General features: G+C 49.0%; 1 protein-coding gene across 3 annotated transcripts in view; it reads left to right on the top strand.

Moving 5' to 3' along the window:
- The first annotated feature begins 2653 nt into the window (after positions 1–2653).
- Positions 2654–15266, top strand: part of LOC114680185 (SH3 domain and tetratricopeptide repeat-containing protein 1-like) — a 53269-nt gene continuing 40656 nt past the window's right edge. For all 3 annotated transcript variants that reach the window (XM_077943045.1, XM_077943043.1, XM_077943046.1), the window contains exon 1: positions 2654–2786. The gene's annotated coding sequence lies outside the window, so the exon portion shown is untranslated. The remainder of the gene's footprint in view (positions 2787–15266) is intronic.

The raw sequence follows: 15266 nt of genomic DNA, 5'->3' as shown, positions 1-15266 counted from the left end.
CAGGCTCTATGGGTTAGAAGCCAGTCACCGGTTTTGCTCGTACCCAAGGTCAGGAAGATTATGCAAGGGCATAGGTCACTGGGGGGTGGTCAGCCACTTTAGGGTGTGGCTGCCACCACTGAATTTGGTGAGACTTTAAGGGTTGGTAGGAGTTGGTCAAGTACAGGGGTGAGGGTGTGTCAGGCAGGGGTGAGGGCATGGAGGGGGATGCAGAGGCCTGCACCCTGGAATGTCCTTTCACTCCCTGAGGTTTTGTTCTCCTGATCCCTGAGTACATCCCAGAACACGGTGGGGCACTAGCAGGGGAGAGGTAGGGAAGCATGTGTTGTTCATCCGGGGACCTTGTTAGGCAAATCAGATTAAGGAACAGGCTTTCAGTGGTGGGTGCAAGCTTGGGAGTGATGAGTGTGCAGGTGTGTGTGGGAAGAGCGATGGGGATGGGGTCAGCCCCAGCCACCAAGAAGACTTTAACTGTGCATCCACCCATCCCAGCAGCCTCCCTGGGTGAGTGCCTTCAGGGTGCAGGTCCTGTTTTACACATGGAAGTGAATCAGAGTGGGACACTGCCTTGCCTTAGAGAGGTCACACTTCTTCTCCTTCTTCTTCTTCTGCTTTTTTTTTTTTTTTTTTTTTAATTTGCAACAGATTCTCACTCTGTTGCCCAGGCTGGAGTGCAGTGGTGTGACCTTGGCTCACTGCAACCTCTGCCTCCCAGGTTCGAGCAATTTTCCTGCCTCAGCCTCCTCGGTAGGGTAGCTGGGATGATAGGCACGCATTACCATGGCTGGCTAATTGTTGTATTTTAGTTTCACCATATTGGCCAGGCTAGTCCCAGTCTCCTGGCCTCAAGCGATCTGCCTGCCTCAGCCTCTCAAAGTGCTGTGACTACAGGCGTGAGCCACCACACCGGGCAAAAGGTCACAATTCATGCCACGTGGGTGGCAGCCACTCAGACAGCACCCCAGCCGGCGCTGGGAGTGAGGGGTGCTCAGTGTCCTAGGAAGGCAGAGGGCTGCATGAGAGGTTCTGGGAGGAAGGACTGGAGGAGGATTTGAGATTTTCACCTGAGCAGCTGGGTGGATGGAGGGGCTGTTCACAGAGAATCACAAGAATGTGAATGAGCAGGTTAGGGCACTAATAAAGCACTCTGTTTTGGCCTGTGGAAAATTTAAGATGCTTCCCTGCGTCCAGCTGGAGCTTTGGGAAAGGTCAGGGCTGGGCATCTGATGGGATGGATGTCTCTGGCAGGCAGCAGAGCATGTGGATGGTTTGTGAAGCCCGGAAGAGCAAGAGATTTCTTGTGGCAGTGCCCACTGCAAATGGAAGGGCATTTGGCCTGAGTCCAGACATATATAAGTTGGGCAGAGAAGGCGGTGGGTCCCTGGGACCCACCGAGGAGCAGCTATGGGAGTACAGGGAAACCAAGGGTGTGGGGTCACATGAAGCAGGAAGCTCAAATAAGATGAGGAAAGAGGTTTTAAAGACGATCAGGTCTGGGGACAGTGGTTCATGCCTGCAATCCCAACACTTTGGGAGGCTGAGGAGAGGATAGCTTGAGGCCAGGAGTTTGAGACCAGCCTGGGCAACATAGGGAGACCCCATTTCTATAAATAAATAAATACCATTGGTACTTGGCATTTCAGGCGGGGAACAGCAAACACATGAAAGCTCTGAGGCAGGAAAGGGAAGTGATTAGTGCTCGCTCCTGGTTCGTTTATCAGACCTTAAAGAGATGCAGAGACATTTCAGGTACTCCTTGGCCGAGCTCCTTCAGGGAAGGCCTAGGTTCGCCTCTACTTCCCATCTATTATTATTATTTTTTTTTTTTTCGAGACGGAGTCTCATTCTGTCGCCCAGGCTGGAGCACATGCAGTGGCACCATCTCAGCTCACTGCAACCTCTACCTCCCTGGTTCAAACGATTTCTCCTGCCTCAGCCTTCCCAGTAGCTGCAACCACAGATACGCGCCACCACGATCGGCTAAGTTTCTGTATTTTTAGCAGAGATGGGGTTTCATCTTGTTGGCCAGTCTGGTTTCGAACTCCTGGCCTCAAGTAATCCACCTGCCTCGGCCCCACAAAGTGCTGGGATTACAGGCGCCAGCCACCGCGCCCGGCCCTACTTCACTCCTAACGCCCACCATCCGTGCTTCCAAATGTTTGCTGAATGACAAGGTGAACGAGTGAATGGGACTACGTGACTTCGGGCAGCAGGCAATCCTATTCCTTGGACCTCAGTTTCCCTTTTTGTAAAGCAAGCCTGTCTCTCGCTCTCTGTCCTAAAAGCCAGAGTTCTGGGCTTGAGATGAGCGCGTCCTGTACAGTAGACTCCAGGTGGACGTTGAGCTGGGTCTTCCAGGAGGCCAGGATCCGGCCAGCTCTTGGGTCCGGTCCTCCCGCGGTACCCCGCACGCCCAGTCCCAGCGCCGCCCCGCCCAACCTCCCTTTGTTCCCCCAGGCCCCACCTTCTCCGCGCAGCTGGCTCCCCCTTGGCCGGGGGGCGGGCCCTGGGCGCCCGGCTCCGCTGGGGGCGGGGCGGGGCGGCGGGAGGCGGGCAGGGCCGTGTGCACCTGCAGGGTGTGTTTCCGGGCCGCAGCCCCGCGCCAGCTGCAGCTCCTTGATCCGAGCCGGATCCTGAGCGGGCAACACGGGCTGAAGCGGCGCGGCGGCGGCCCCGCCCTGGGGCTCCATTGTTGAGGCTGCCGTGGCTCTGTCGGCTGCTCAGCTGCGCTCCAGTCGGCCCAGGCGCCGCGGCGAGGAGCTAGGGCTGCGAGGCGGCGGCCTGAGGTGAGACGGCGCCATGGGCGACGGGGTCTCCAGACCGGGTGGGGGTCTCTGCCCCGGGTGTGGCGGCTCCGAGCTCGGCTCCGCAGGGTCCGAGCTCGGCTCCGCAGGGTCCGAGCTCCGCTCCGCAGGGTCCGAGGTCGGGATCCGGGGTCCTTGCGCCTGGGCTTTGTCTCGGCCCCGTGTGGCACCGGGGGCTCGCGCCTGCTGCGATACCGCGTGGGCCCGCGCGGGGAGTCCCGGTTGCCCTGCGGGTGGGGGCCGGTCCCCACTGCTCCCCGGCTCCCCGCGTCTGCCGCGGAGGGGACTGCATGGACCCGGGCGCGGGCTTCTGCCCCGTACCCCGCAGCGTGGCTGGTCCCCGCGTGCGGCAGAGGGGGCCCTGCGAGGACCCACTCGTGGGGCGGGGTACGGGTCACCGCGAGTGGGAGACTCCGCCGCCCTCCCCGCCCTCCCTCGCGCAAGACTGCTTCGCCAGACTCACCGAGGGGACTGCGCGGACCCTCGGACGAGGGAGTCCGTGACTCTGCGTGGGGGCTCTTTCCCGGCCCCGCATGACGGCTTCCTGAGTGTTTTGTCACCTATATAGGTGGCTGCGTGGACCCGCGCGCGTGGGTCCTGGCCGCCCTGCTAGTGGGGCTGTGCGGCGCCCCGTGGCTCGTCTGGGTCGACCCCGCCTGGGACGCGCGTGTAGTGGAGGTCCGTGCGCGGGGGGCGCGGTTGGTGGGGGCGCACTGCCCCCGCCCCATGGTTTATCCTCTCACTTGCCTGGCGGGAGGAAGCGAGAGGCGCGGGCCCGGAGCTGTCGCGCAGCGGCCACACAGACCCCACTGACCTCTGCCCTGGCCGGCGGGTCCCCGGGGTCGAGGGGCTGTCGCCGCGCGTCCCACCGCCGCACTTCCTGCTCTGGCCCCGGGCTGGGCTCTTATTGGCGGGAGCAGGGCCCTTCTGCCCGGCGCTTCTTGATTTTTTTCCGTTAGTAATGGGAAGAAAAAAAAATCTGGAAAGCCAGATTGAACTTTGTAGCTCTCAGCGCCTGGAGAGTGGAAGAAACTCTCCCAAGAATTTGGCGGGTTGGAAAATGCGTTTCAAGCAGGAGCATCCACACCCACGGAATGAGACCAAGGCAGTTACAGTTAGAGGTCAGATTTATGAGGGGAGAGCGAGGGTGAGGTCCGTGGGTGGGGAGACTCCGACCTCAGCTTGATGGGAAGACCTGATGCTGCCTCTCAGACGCTGTATTTCTCAGCCACCAAAGAAAGTGGAATCACTCCTTAGTGAATGCTTTCATCAAACTTTTGAAAAACCTGTAATGTACCGGGAAGCGAAATCGAACTGGACAGTTTTCCCCTTTTAAGAGTGTTAAACGTCCCGGAGACAAACAGCAGAAGGCTCAAGGAGTCCAAATACTCAACCTGAAGTTCTTTCTGAACAAGAGATGGTGTATAAGTAACAGGCATAGGAGACAAAACTGAACTAATCACCACAGCTGTGGCTCCTAGCCCTGTAGCGTGTCATGCAGGCCCTTTTGCCTTCTCTGCCCTCCGCTGTCCCAGACCCCAACGCTACCGCGCACCTCCAGTCATCAGCTCCTGCTGACCCATTGCTATGAACTCTGTTTGGTGGCTCCCTTCTCTCTGAAGTTTTGCTTGTTCTCCTGAAGTCCTGGTCTTTAAGAGCTTATGATCTGCAGAGAGAGATTGGCTTTGGGCAGTACATAGTTAACTGTAGCACAGCTTGAAAAATGCTCTGATAGAAGTGCGCAGGCAGTTTGTACATGCGGGTAAATGCGAGGTCCTTTTTCAATACCATGAATCCAAGTAGTCATGCTATTTTAAATCTGCAATTCTTTGACTCTCCAGAGGGTTTTTAGATTAATTTTTTTTCTATTACTTCCTAGTGTTTGTTGCATAGTTCAGAGTACTTGATTAAAACTTACCAGGTCGGCCGGGTGCGGTGGCTCACGCCTGTAATCCGAGGACTTTGGGAGGTCTAGGCAGGCGGATCACTTGAGGTCAGGAGTTGGAGACCAACCTGGCCAACATGGTGAAACCCTGTCTCTACTAAAAATACAAAAATTAGTTGGGCGTGGTGGTGGGCGCCTGTAATCGCAGCTCCTCAGGAGGCTGAGGCAGGAGAACAGCTTGAACCCAGGAGGCGGAGGTTGCAGTGAGTGAAATGACTGCACTGCACCCCAGCCTGGGCCATAGAGTGAGACTTCCGCTCAAAACAAAAACAAAAACAATGTACTGGGTCTACCTCCGGCTCTGGAATTCTCCTGGAAGGCCTTCTCTTCTGGGCTTCATTTTTCTCACTTTTGAGGATCGTAAACTGAATAATTCCCAAGAATTTTTGCCCTACACCTTTAATTCTTTCAAGCAAATATAGCAGAGAAAAATTCTCTTCCCCGCAATGGTGTAAATAATGGAGGCCTTTGAAAATGCGGATTCTAAAGTGGAAGTTCTTTTTCTTCTTCCCCTTTGTTTGCTTTTAAATGAGTTTAGTTACATGAGTATATACTTTATCTCAGAGTTAAGGACAAGTATCTATGATGAAAACTTAAGCAGCTTTTTGGCAATATCTTGCATATTCTTCACAATTGTGTTTTATGTGCAGCATCTTCTCTATATCCAGTTGGTTTTTTTTTTTTTCTCATTAATGGAGTTGTTGAGCTCAGAACTTTTCAGGAGCATTTTGTTGATCTTTTAAGTGTCGTGTGAAATATGTTCCAATTTAACATTTTATTTTGTCGAGTAAAATGGGAGTAAATGGAAACTTGAGAGTGCCTTGAGTAGATGTACTTGGCTTGTGTAATGGTTTGAAGCATAGTTGAAAATTACCACTTGTGGCCGGGTGTGGTGGCTCACACCTGTAATCCCAACACTTGGGGAGGGCAAGACAGGCAGATCACGAGGTTAGAAGATGGCTAATCTGGCTCATACAGTGAAACCCCGTCTTCACTAAAAATACCCCGTCTCCACTAAAAATACAAAAAATTAGCTGAGTGTGGTGGCACACGCCTGTAGTCCCAGCTACTCGGGAGGCTGAGGCAGGGGAATCACTTGAACCCGGGAGGTGGAGGTTGCAGTGAGCGGAGATTGCACCACTGCACTCCAGCCTGGGCGACAGAGTGAGACTCCATCTCAAAAAAAAAAAAAAAAAAAAAAAATAGCACTTGTAAAAAATTGCATCACATGTTGAATGACCTATATAGGAGCTACAATTCTAAGGTATATGGTAATTAATTCTTTAAAATAGGCCGGTTGCTGTGGTTTACACCTGTAATGCCAGCGCTTTGGGAGGCTGAGGAGCGAGGATTACTTGAGCCCAAGATTAGAAGCTGCAGTGAGCTATAATCATGCCACTGCACTCCAGTCTGTGTGACGGAGTGAAACCCTTTCTCTAAAAAATAAAAAGGTAAATAAATAATTTAAAAATAAAATACTAAGCTCCTTTCCAATTTATCTGTTTGGTAAGGTGGGAATTTGATGTGTTTGAGTTTCTTAAAGCCAGCCACGTGTCTCTGTAGAAAGGAGACACAATTTTCTCTGCTATTCCTAGTTATTTGGATGATTATAGGGATTAAAAATAGCCATTTGGTCAAGTCTTGAGCTACTGAATTACAATTTTTGCTTCACTCAGTAGGATTTTGCCTTTATTTTGATTTGCATTCTTAGTTTAGGAAAATATCTTTGTTATATGCCCCATACACTTTGTTCTTTTGGGGAATCTGATCTTAGGAGAGGGCTTCAAAACGCGACCAGATTTTCTTTATGGTTTTCTAGATTTTATTAATGTCTTAATAAAACTTAACTAGTTAATGCTGCTTCTATGTCGAAGTATTTTTCATTTAGAGTAGGCTTGATTTTTATATGGATTAAATGAAAGGAAGTCTCTCACGGAAGGGGACATATGGGTATGGAGAAGACAGAGGGTGTGTGTGTGTGTGTATATATATATATATATATATATATATATATATATATATATATTTTTTTTTTTTTTTTTTTTTTTTTTTGGAGACAGAGTTTTGCTCTGTTGCCCAGGCTGGAGTACAGTGGCAGGATCTCGGATCACTGCAAGCTCCGCCTCCTGGGTTCACTCCATTCTCCTACCTCAGCCTCCCAAACAGCTGGGACTATAGGGGCCTGCCACCACGCCCGGCTAATTTTTTGTATTTTCAGTAGAAACAGGATTTCACTGTGCTAGCCAGGATGGTCTCCATCTCCTGACTTCGTGATCTGCCCGCCTCGGCCTTCCAGAGTGCTGGGGATTACAGGTGTGAGCCACTGCCTGTGGCCGACAGAGGATGTATTTCTGAGCTCTACATTTCAGAGTTCTTTTCTCTAGCCCTGGCCTGGGTCCCAAACAGGGAACTTAATTCACTCTATCACTGAAGTATACTCTTGCTTTGATGCCATTGGTATGTTGTCCTAGAGATTTGCTGTGGCTGCTAGGAGTGTTTCAGAGTTAAGAACTGATGCAACCTCTCTTTTGTCAGATTTTGAGTCTATAAACCATCTTGTTTCCTTTAGCGTTATCTCCCTGGAACTGGAAGGTCAGAGATGAAGTTTTCTTAGATTATAAGTCTCAGCCTTTGCTATCTACCTTCGTCTGTCTCCCATATCACCTGCTGTTTTTTTCCCCGTTTTTCATTTTAATGTTTTTATTGGATAGGTGTCTATTATTGCAGGCTACCTCAAAACATTTTTGGATATTGACAGGATATCAGTATGAATAATATGTAAAAGATAACTTATTCTAGTTCTTTTGAGCAGAGGATTTGGTTTCGATATGTGGCCCTATTAAAGCTTTTGTTAAGCCCAAGTACTTGCTGAACTTCAGTTCCCTTACCTATAAAATGGAGTTAGTTGTTAGTAATACCTGTTCTGCCTAACTCAGGAGATTGTTTTGAGGATCAAACGAAATTATGAATGGAATGGAATTTTGTAAATTTTAAATGAAATATTGTATTACCTAAGATTTTTTTTTTAAACGCCATATTAAGAATGGAATGAATCTGGGTTTTCCTTTGAAATCTCAAATGTTTAACGTACAGAGAAGTTTTAATGTGTCTGTTGGGGAGCTTCATTAGGATTGTTTTCTATCTTTAATTGGCCAGTATTTTTTTATATGTTAGCATTTTGGGGGAACATCAAAATTTGTGTTTCAGTTATCATTAATATTTTACAAAGTTATTGAATGTGCATGATTAGTCTTTAACAATCTCTTCAATTATTTACATTCCCATGTAAAAAAAATGCAGTAATGAAGGTTCATGTAAATAACATTCCCATGCCTTAATGAAGCATAATTTCTTGACATTGCGGTTTCTAAGTGCCCTGTCTTGAGGTTGGGAAGGCTAAAGGGCAGTCAGACGTCAAGGTCAGCAAAGCGTCACCTTTGACATTTGAAATCCAGCAGCAGGTATCACAGTGAACCCCATCCCAGCATCCAGGAAGTTTCTCTGTCCTGCCTCTCCTCCAGCCACCTCAGAATCTGTGTCTGCGGTGTTGGTCCTGCTTTCCTCTCTCTCCTCTGCCTTTTCTTTCTCTTCACCAACTTCTACCGAGTGCCTCTGATGTCCCAGACAGTGGCAGTGGGAGTACGAAGGCTAATAAACCCTGCCCTGGTCCTCAAAGAATTGATGTTTTCTGTGCAGATATTAAGTGACACTGTCATATATAGTGTTGACAAACATTGATACAGATTTCCTGTGAAGTGCAGAAGCACCATCCTAGAAGCAGAGATGCAGAGGCAGCACTGGTGAGTCACACATGGAGAGCTGGAGTTCTTGGTCTAGTGGGATAAACTGACTTGGACATCATTTCAGTGCAGCGGAGTGAGTGCTGGGACGGGCTCCCTCGGGGCATCTGGGGCTGGGTTTGTCTGGTGTTTAGTCTCCTGCCTGGTACTTAGAGTTTGTCAGTAAGATGAGCATTGGGAGGTTTCTAAGTGAAAGGAAAGGCAATCACTTACCTGAAACTTAAAATTTGTAGGTGTTCTGGGCCATTTATAATTCACTGAATCTGTTTTGTCAGAACAAGTCTATCATCTATTGTTTTGGATGGAGTGTGGCCAGCCCTGCCTTGCGATGTAAGGAAATCAGTAAACACTTGTCAAGTGTCAACACCGTGCCAGACACTCTTCTAGGGGTTTCCACGTAAATCACTATTCATTTCTGTTGCTGCTTTACCACATTTCCACAAATTTTGTGGCTTAAAATAATTGAAATTGTATCATCTCACAGTTTTTTGGGGCACCCACTGTTCTGACGTGGGTGTCACCGGGCAAAAATCATAATGTGGGCTGAGCTGCATTCCTCACTGGAGAATTGTTTCCAAGCGCTTTTGGCCAAATATAGTTCCTTGTGGTTGCAGGACTGAGGTGTCTGTTCCCTTGCTGGCCATCTGTTGAGGGCTGCCCTCAGCTCCTGAGGCCTCTATCTGGTCTTTGCACGTGGTCCCATCAGCTCAGGACTAGCTAACCCAGGGACCTGGTCAGGCTCTTCAGTTCCCCTGTGTGCATTTCTCTTCTTGCACTTGGAGAAAGTTCTATGCCCTATTTTAAAATATTTTTTTGAGATGGAGTCTCGCACTGTTGCCCAGGCTGGAGTGCAGTAGCATGATCTCAGCTCACTGCAACCTCTACCTCTCGGGTTCAAGTGATTCTCCTGCTTCAGCCTCCTGAGTAGCTGGGACTACAGGTGCCCGCCACGATGTCCAACTAATTTTTGTATTTTTAGTAGAGATGGGGTTTCACCATTTCAGCCAGGATGGTCTCCATCTCTTAATCTCATGATCTGCCTGCCTTAGCCTCCCAAAGTCCGGAGATTACAGGTGTGAGCCACCTCACCTGGCCAGTTCTATGCTCTTAGAGGCTCATACGATTAGATTGGACCTCCCTGGATAGCCCAAGATACTCCTCCTAAGGACTTTGGCAAAGCCCTTTTGCTGCGTGATATAGTCACAGGTCTCGCGGGTTGGAATCTCCCACCACAGTTACCGATCCACTTACTACAGCAGCCTGGGAGGTGCTTTTCATTACCTCTGGTTAACAGATACCAATTTTTTTTTTTTTTTTCAAATTGGCAGGAACATGAAGATCCTTCTTTTTTTTTTTTTTGAGACGGAGTCTCATTCTCTTGCCCGGGCTGAAGTGTAGTGGTGCAGTCTTGGCTCACCACAACTTCCACCTCCCGGGTTCAGGCAGTTCTCCTGCCTCAGCCTCCTAAGTAGCTGGGACCACAGGCACGTGCCACCAAGCCTGGCTAATTTTTTTATTTTTAGTACAGACAGGGTTTCAGTATGTTGACCAGGCTGGTCACAAACTCCTGACCTCGTGATCCGCCCACCTTGGCCTCCCAAAGTGCTGGGATTACAGGCGTGAGCGACCACACCCAGCCATGAAGATCCTTCTTAAATGAAAAAACCGTTCCTCTGACTTGATGTGAGGCTGTTGGTGAGACTGATAGCAGTGGAGACAGGTCCATCAGAAATGGAGCTAAACTTTGTGTTCTGGAGTATTTTGATGGCCTGCCCTGATCATGTAAGTTTTGCTAAGAAGTCATTAGAGTAATTCCTCTACTGGAAGAAACACCCATATGGGGAATTTGGGACCTTGCCTTTTCAAGTTTTACACAAAGGACTCTTCATAGTCGCAAAGTACATGATTCCAGGTCCATTTCTAGAATGGAAACAGCTGCATCCACCCAACAGCGATTCACATTCCTGAGTTTGAGAGAATCCGATTGTTTCAAGGCTGAAGCCAAAAGCCCAATAAACAATGTTTGTACCTTTATTCATAGTTAGGAATTAGGTGCATCCTGTGGTCAAGAAAACAACTGATGGTGGTCACCAAGTAGTTTAAGACCAAGCAGGACCTCATTTTATCATGTAGGTGTTTTTGCTTTTCTTAACGAAATTTTTATTTTCCTGTGCAATAAATGACAAGCTCTGACTTGAAATAAATTTCCTTTAATAAACCAGAATCTAGGGCCGGGCGCGGTGGCTCACGCCTGTAATCCCAGACTTTGGGAGACCGAGGAGGGTGGATCACGAGGTCAGGAGATTGAGACCATCCTGGCTTTGGGGAAACCCTACCTCTACTAAAAATACAAAAAATTAGCCGGGCATGGTGGCGGGCTCCTGTAGTCCCAGGTACTCGGAAGGCTGAGGCAGGAAAATGGCGTGAACCTGGGAGGCAGAGCTTGCAGTGAGCGGAGATCACGCCACTTCACTCCAGCCTGGGCGACAAAGTGAGACTCTGTCTCAAAAAAAGGAAAAAGAAAAAAAAAAAACCCAGAATCTATAATCCTAAGGTTTTTAACCTGGCTTTCAGAACTTTATGAAGTCCCCAAAATCCTGTGCAACAATTTTGTGTATATGCATCCATGTGTGTTTATGGGGAGACGATTTATAGCTCTCCATAGTTTTTCAAAGTGGTTGGATTACAAAAAATTTTAGAAGACACCACTTTGGCCTGGTGTGGTGGCTCACACCTGTAATCCTAGCACTTAGGGAGGCTGAGGCAGTAGGATCCACTGAGGTCAGCAGTTTAAGACCAGCAACATAGTGAGACCTCCACCTCTACCAAAAAAAAAAAAAAAAAGAAAAGAAAAAAAAGAAAGAATGCTGGGCGTGGTGGTGCACACCTGTGGTTCTAGCTGCTCGAGAGGTTGATCACCTGATCCCAATAATTTGAGGCTGTAGTAAGTTAGAATTACACCACCGCACTCCAGCCCAGGCAACAGAGCAAGACCCTCTCTCAAACAAAAACACAAAACCATATCACTTAATATACTATTGTTGTTGGTCAAGTATCAGATTTTGTTTAAAAACTAAAAACTTTTTTTTTTTTTTTTTTGAGATGGAGTCTCGCTCTGTTGCCCAGGCTGGAGTGCAGTGGCATGGTCTCAGCTCACTGCAAGCTCCGCCTTCCAGGTTCACACCATTCTCCTGCCTCAACCTCCTGAGTAGCTGGGACTATAGGCACCTGCCACCACGCCCGGCTAATATTTTGTATTTCTAGTAGAGACGGGGTTTCACCGTGTTAGCCAGGATGGTCTTGATCTCCTGACCTCGTGATCCGCCCACCTTGGCTTCCCAAAGTGCTGGGATTACAGGTAAATGCTCATTTTTAGCAAAGTTGTACAGACCTACAGCTCTAAGAGTCAGAAATTAACAAGGCTTAGGACAAAACCCAGCAATCCCCTACCTTATCCTTCTCCACTCTGATCCCTGGTCCCTGGAGGTTACTGTGTTTATGTTTTAGCTCGTTCTTCCAGATTGTGTGAAAGACAGGGAGATGTCTTACTGTGGAAGACAAAGATTCAGGCTGCTTACCTTCCCCGCTCCTCCAGTTCCCCATGTTTTTCTCCCCCATCCTCTCAGTATAATTATTGTGATAGTGAGGCCAGGCACAGTGGCTCGTGACTTATCCCAGATTTTTGGGAGGCCGAGGCGGGGAGATCACTTGAGGCCAGGAGTTGAAGGCCAGCCTGGCCAACACAGTGAAACCCCATCTCTACTAAAAAATACAAAAATTAGTCAGTTGTAGTGTTGCACACCTGTAGTTCCAGCTACTCAGGAGGATGAGGCACAAGAATTGCTTGAACCTGAGAGGTGGAGGTTGCAGTGAGCTGAGATCGCACCATAAGCTGAGATCGCACCACTGCACTCCAACCTGGGCAACAGAGGTAGACTCTGTCTCAAAAAAAATTATTGTGATAGTGGGATACATAGTACAATAGTGTATATATTTAGTATTCTTCCTGGTTTTTGGCCCAGAGCTTCTAAAACCCTTGTAATTTCCTGAGTGATAGGAACATCATTGGTTATAATATTTGGTCTTAGGTTTCAATACCTGATACAAGAGCTTCTAAGACTTTTGGAATCTCTGGGGTGATAGGAGTGTCTTTTGTAAGATAATGAGATGACAGGTGGCTTCGGCCCCTAGACAGGTTCAGGATCAGGGCTGGTTTCCAGAAAGATGAGTCATGATTATAGAGTTGGACATGTCAGCCCCACCCCTACCTCTGGGAGGGGAGACGAGACAGGCTGGAGATTGAGCTAGTCACGGGTAGCCAATGACTTAATCATGTTGATGTTATGAAAACTCCATAAAACCCTCTAAACACTGGGTTTGGGGAGCTTCTGGTTTGGTGAAGTCATTTGGTGCTGGGAAGGTGGCACTTCCAGGGACGGCATGGGAGCCCCGACCTCTCTGCCCCGTGGTGTGCCCTGTGCCTCTCTTGCATTTGGCTGTTCCCGTGTTCTCTTCTTTGTAATAAACCAATAAGAGTAAGTAACTGCCAAGCACTTTGCGTCTGTCACCTCACTTACTTTTTCAGCAACACTGTGTGGCAGATAATGTCCTCATTTTGCCGGTGACAAAATGAGACTGATGCATTGAGTAACTTGCTCAAGGTCACATAATAAGTGGAATTCAAGCTCTGACTCCGAAGCCTGTGCTTTTAACTGGCATGCTGCATACGCGGCCTCTTTATTTGTTAGGAGTTTCGGTGTCTCTAGGGCCTGACACCAAGTTGACCGTTGTGGCCTAGAGCTGTTATAACGGAGCTTTTAGCGGCCCTGCTGAGAACAGAGCCAGCACCTCCGGATTGGCAGGGCAGGGGCTGTTCCTGCTGGGAGCTGCAGGTCACTCCCTGTAGCCCTTGGCTGATCTTGCTCATCCACTCCCTCCCTCATTCAGTAGTTCCTGAGTGTGGCCTCTGTGTGGAGGAGAAGAAGGCAGCCTTCCAGCCCAGGTGGGGCCTGCAGGTACACACAGGGAGATGCAGCTGCGCACTAAGCTGGCTGTAGGCTGGGACAGCGTGGCTCCAGAGGTGGCGATAGAATGCTCTGGGACTGCAGAGGGAACACATGCTTGTGAAAGGGAGGAAGGGGCAGGCACCGCAGAGGAGGTGTACTTGAGTTGGACTTTGAGGGAGGAGTTGGATTTCCACAGTGGAACCGAGCAGCTGAGGCTTTCTCAGCAGCTGAAGATTACAGCCAGCCAGCCTCAAATGTTCAGCTTTTCCTGAATTCCCTTTTTTAAGACAGTGCAGTAAGTTTTCCACAGAGATAAAGCGGTCACCTCCATGTCATTCATGTTCTGCGAATCCTGTGTGTAGTTTTCGATGCTTAGCAGATGGGAGCAACCTGGGCCATAAGAGAAGAGCCTGTGTGTCCACTTGTTTGGACATCAGTCAGGTGTGGCACAGGGCAGTGATCACTGCCTTCCCCTGAGGAACTCAGTTGTACTTTTATGTGGAGAGGACAAAGAAAGCTGTTGTACAGGGGGCAGGAGACATTTCACCTGCAAAGCAAGGCACAAAATACATAGTCTGTGCCCTGCATGAGAAACCTAGCAGAACTGTGTGCTGATTCCCACCCCTGCCTCCCCTCCTGAGAGCGAACCGTCCATTGTACCATGGCGGAGGACATTTCAGAAGCCTCTGCAATCGGAGTGATCTGTTACTTGCCCATTGAGCGTTAGGGGCAGCAACCAGGTGGTGTGGCTGAAACACAGGCCTTGGCCAGACGTGGTTGGTCATGTTGGTTCTGCCACTGATTGTGAATTACAGAACCTTGGAGAAGTCATTGTCTTTGTCTGTGCCTCTCATGTAAGATGGGGAACACTGTGGCCATTGCAGAAAAGCAGATAGGTGGAGCGAGTATGGAGTGCTTTGTGTGTGTGTCATACGGTGAATGAAATGGCACTGATTGACATTATTGATAGTAATAACAGATTTAATTCAGGAATAAAACTGGTAAAGTAGGCCAGGTGCGGTGACTCACGCCTGTAATCCCAGCACTTTGGGAGGCCAAGGCGGGCGGATCATGAGGTCAGGAGTTTGAGACCAGCCTGGCCAGTACGATGAAACCCCATCCTTACTAAAAATACAAAAATTAGCTGGGTGTGGTGGTAGTCCTGGGTGCGCCTGTAGTCCCAGCTACTTGGGAGGCTGAAGCAGGAGAATCGTTTGAACCCTGGAGGTGGAGGTTTCAGTGAGCCGAGATGGTGTCACTGCACTCCAGCCTGGGTAGAGAGTGAAACTCTGTCTCAAAAAAAAAAAAAAAACCTGGTAAAGTATTTTACCCAGCCTAGGTACATGTGGTAGAGCCGAATGAAAGCTTAGAAAAAGATGACTTGAGAACTAGCCCAGCAGAGGAATCAGGCGGGATGTGTTGTTACTGAGTAAGTGAAATTTGCACCTGCTTTCTCCCAGGCCTTGCTGAGTTGTGTACAACAGAGAGGTCAGGTGTTGGGGGCAGTGGACCGGTTGAAGAATGCATTGCTATTATGTGAGGAACATTGGGCTTTGAAAAAGCAGAACTGGATCCACGTTTTTGCCTGGTAACTCTAACTATCATCTAGTTTGTAAAGGGGATTGCAGTTCACTGAAAAATTCTTATGACAGTGGGGAAAGGATTGGGGCGTCTGCATTGGTGTGTGTAATATAGGTCATATGAAAGAGCA

The sequence above is a fragment of the Macaca mulatta genome, chromosome 8 (genome assembly GCF_049350105.2).
Source record: "Macaca mulatta isolate MMU2019108-1 chromosome 8, T2T-MMU8v2.0, whole genome shotgun sequence".
NCBI lineage: Eukaryota > Metazoa > Chordata > Mammalia > Primates > Cercopithecidae > Macaca > Macaca mulatta.
The sequence above is the reverse complement of the archived record's forward strand: the minus strand, read 5'-3'. Positions and strand labels throughout refer to the sequence as shown.